This window comes from Adiantum capillus-veneris, chromosome 1 (genome assembly GCF_014529385.1).
Source record: "Adiantum capillus-veneris isolate H3 chromosome 1, ASM1452938v2, whole genome shotgun sequence".
Lineage (NCBI taxonomy): Eukaryota > Viridiplantae > Streptophyta > Polypodiopsida > Polypodiales > Pteridaceae > Adiantum > Adiantum capillus-veneris.
Window position 1 is genome coordinate 111,256,495 of NC_140931.1, and position 4,663 is coordinate 111,261,157.

Below are 4,663 nucleotides of genomic sequence, written 5' to 3' on the forward strand. Positions count from 1 at the left end.
AAGCACAAAGTGTGGCAAAGGTAAATGAGAGGACATTGATAAAATTTTTCTGCACTCATATTTGTTGTAGATTTGGCACACCTTTGGAGATTGTTTCTGATAATGGTCCAGGGTTTAGAAAGGGCTTGCTCACAGAAGTCTGTGAAAAACTTCACATTCTACATCGTCATAGTACACCCTACTATCCCCAATCAAATGGTTTGGTAGAAAAAGCTAATGGTGTCATTGCAGGTCATTAGAAAGATGGTGAAAAACAAGACAAAGTTGTGGGATGACTTCTTGGATGGTGCCTTGTGGGCGTATCGAACCACATATAGGGAAGCCATGGAGTTCACACCATTTCACTTGGTCTATGGTCAAGAGGCTTTACAACCAATTGAGCTCAACATTCCAACAATGCGAGTTCATGGCAAAGCAATACAAGATGATCAAGAAGCATTGATGGATCGACTTCTTACCTTAGCTGAGCTTGAGTGGAAAAGAGAAAGCAGCATACGAGTGCCACAAGAGGAAAGCCACACAGACGAAGGAGAAGCTTGACAAGAAACTAAAGGACAAAGGCATCAATGAAGGAGATCTTGTGCTAAGGTATGACAATCGACTCGATAATCGTTTTGATGCCAAATTTGAAACTAGAAGGTAGGGGACATACATAGTTAAGAAGGCTTTCAATTCAAGTTACTATCAACTTATGGACTTAAGTGGGAAAGAGCACTCTAGGAAGGTAAATGGTTATCGCTTGAAGCCCTATTTGAGTCGCCTTCTACCAACGGATCTACCAAAGATTTTCAAAAGGCAGCTATCTCATGTAGGTATTGTTTTGTGAAGCATGAGTGTAACTCAAACCAACACTCTAAGGGGCCAAACAATGAAGACCTCGTCAAGGACTCTGAAGCACTCTCTTTGGAAAAGATGCTCTATGATGGTACATGAATATACCATCATCCTGGGGGAGGGCTAATGATAGCGGTTTTTCGGCTTTCAATAATTGCCATAGTAAGCTACCTCACCCTATCAAATCACTCAACATTTTGGTTATCCCTACCATTTCACTGTACATAGGCGTGTGTGAGTTAGGGGACTTTTCCCATATCTTCTTAAAAACCCTTAATTAGCTAGTCACTGGGCTAGTTGAGCCAAAAAATAAATAAAATAAAAAATAAAAAATATTATGGCCCATTTGTGTATATATATTTCATTGTATATAGTGCCTAAATAAAAGGATTTTTCATAATTATTTTGGTATTTATTTAAATATTTCTACGTTGTCGTGCTGTGACATGTACATAGTGGGAACACATGCTACAAGAGTTATCTTGTAACTTTTTAGATACATAATTATATTTCCTATAATGTACATATGCATATGTAAGTATAAAAATAAGCTTTCTATCTCATCTTATTATTTATCTCAAGGGTAATGTATTCTTACTTTACCATCAAAAAAATACTATGGGAAAAGTGTCAATAGCTCCGCCTCTTTAACTTGGGGCAACAAGCATTGATTCTTTATTTCTACTATTTCATTATCATCTCACACCCTAGCTAGATCCTATATCTAGGGTAAACTCCAATATATATATATTCTATGTATTTTTTATACTTTTCTTATATTTCTTTTTAAATAGCTACTAGGAGAGAATCAAATCTTAGTGGGACACTAGGTGGCATGATTTCAAAGATACACTTATTTTAATGCATTATTGCAAGCATGGTTACAAAAATTTGTCAAGGAGAAATGTCATGCTTTCATATGGCATGAGGTGTCCTTGGGAATTAAATGAAAGTCAAGGCTAAGGAGACCACATGAAGACTTTTGCTGCCATAAATGGACCCTATTTTGATGAATTTTTTACACAAGGTTCCAATCCGAATTGGAGAATTATTTTAAAATGAAAATCGTAGCTAATGAGCTGAAGTTTCTGCCCATATTTTTATTTTTTTATTTAGAGCTACGGTTGATATGATCAAAATACTGGACCTCAGTCTGCCCACATCATGCAGGGACAGCTCATTTCCAACTTTTCCAATTCCTGTTCACACTGGCTCCTCTCTTCTTGTGTAAACCCTTGTGGGTTCCCTTCACCTATAAAAGGGGACCTCTTCTTCCTTGGAAGGAACTGAAGCATTCAAGCCATTGATGAGAGGAATTCTTGAGGGAGTGAGTAGTAATGCCTAATTGTACTTAGCCATTAACATAAGCCCAAGCCTACACTTTCTCCTAAAGGGAGACTAGCCATTCTTGCAACAAGCTAACTTTGGAAGATCAACTCTAATCAAAGAATTTCTTGCACTTGGTGTATCAATCAAAGTGGAATTATCCACTCTTCTTCTCTCTCCCATCAATAATGGTGCCGAAGGGTTTCAAGTAAGATGTGTTCTACATTGATGTTTTCTTGATTTCTTGTTGTTTTCATTTTCATCTCTAATCCAACATACATATATATATATATATATATATATATATATATATATATATATATATATATATATATATATATATATATATATATATATATATATATATATATATATATATATATATATATATATATATATATATATATATATGTATCTAATCTCATCTCCTTAACCAAGCCTATCTCTCTCATTCTTAGTAATTCATCCTCTCTAGGTTCTCTTTGCTACAGGTACATCTCTCCCCGAAGTATCCTTATTGCCTACGGGCAAGAATAGGGCTTGGGAGGGAAACTTCTCATCTCTTCACTTCTCTCATATCTACATTTCTCACATACTATCCTAGATGAATAACCCACATGATGATCATTTCTATCGCTTTCACTCTGTACGATCTATTAGAATTAACGTATGGATTAGGCGAAAAATACACTTTCAACAATGTATAGTGTTTCTCTTTGGCCCAGAAAGGCTTAATGAAATACTTCTATCACCGGATCCCATCATACTACCTCTCATAGACTATAATTTTTGTTTTGATGTAAGCGTAGTTATCTTGCTATGAACCAAGAGGATTTGTACACACAATTAATCCCAATCACTAGACAAAATATATATATTATGGTAAGCACAAAACTACAATTCCAAAGAACAATTCGTAGCCTATTTGGGCAGCCAAGATTGAATGCTATTAACTCATCTGTTAACCCTTTCATATTACCCATGATACGATATGACCATAGCCTTGATGTTTTCATCTTTGTGTTATTTTGACATTTTCTTTTGTGTTCTTTCTTTGTGCGTGTGAGTGCAAGAGAGAATGGGTGGGCTTCTTTGATTGTACTTCTTTCCAAACCCTAGTCTTCATGGCATCTATGGTTTAACTCCTTCATATATTTTTTGTCGAGTTCTCTCACAAACTCTCACAGCCATAATCCCGGTGCTTTCCTGGCAAGACCGCAAATTTCTTGACATATTTTTGGTGAACCCGACGCGAATCTGCTAGGGTGAGAGTTTGTGGGTAACCATGGGTGATAATGTTGAGCAACAGGGTATGCATTTTGACGCAGCAACAATGCAAATGTTTCAAGCATTTGCAATGTTTATGCAACAACAACATGCTACTGAAAGAAGGGAGATTTCAGCAACGAAGGCCATATAAGCGGTCGTCAACAGAATGGATCAGTTCAATGGCAAAGATGTAACCAAGTACTTACGCGAGTATGTGAAGGAGATGGAGCTGCATCGCGTGTCAGAAGGTGAGATGATTCAAATCTTTAAGCTAGTTGTTGCTCCAAAAATTAGGGAGCATGTTCGGGCAATTAAAGATGGGCATGGGAGAAATTGGGAAGAACTCAAAGTAGCTTTAAAGGAGGAATATTTCATGGAGGACTCTGAGAGAGTGACCAAAAGGACATTCTTAGAATGGGTAGTCAAGCCAAAGCAAGGACTATCAATAACAGAGCTACTTAGGGAATTTGAGCGACGCTATGCACAACTCACTAGGACAGAAAGGGCCACACTACATGCTGAGAAGACAGATCTTTTCTTACAAGCTGTAGGTAAAGAGTTTCAAGAAAATTTGGAACTTCTTCTTGAAGATAAAGATGCTGAGCAAGGACTAAAGACCGACTGGAATGAGGTTGAAGGTGCTGTCTCAGTGCTTGCCAAACGACAAAGAAGAAGGGACAAGATGGTAGTAAACACTACAAGTCCTTCCACCTCAACTTTTGACAAAATGGTAAAGCCTACTTTTATCGCTCCTAAGTTTGATGAGTCCATGCTAGATGAGCTTGTGAAGGGAATGCGTGACTTGAAGGTGAATTTTGCAAAGCTTGAAGAAAAAGGCCAACCATCAGGGCCACTTCCTAGGCAAAGACAACAGCCCAAAGAAGGGTTTGTTAATAGATGTATTTGGTGTGATAGTACAAACCATGTAAGAAGGGATTGTAATGATTTTAGTGATGCTTTGTCAAAAGATGTTGTCTTTTTTAAGGATGGTAAAATCCACTTAAGAGAGAGAGGTCTACCCTTGAGAACTAACTTTGGGAAGGGGGGAATGCAAACCTTAGTTGAAGATATGGCAACCAAGCATGCCACCTCTTCAGTTGAGGCAGCTACTTATGGAGTAAAAATTGAACATTTTTGTGATGAAGTAGCGAGTGACCATCATGGTCAAATTTGGCCAAATGTCATGCAATTAGCTAAAAAGGGAAAGCTTACAAAAGAGATTCTACATGAAGCA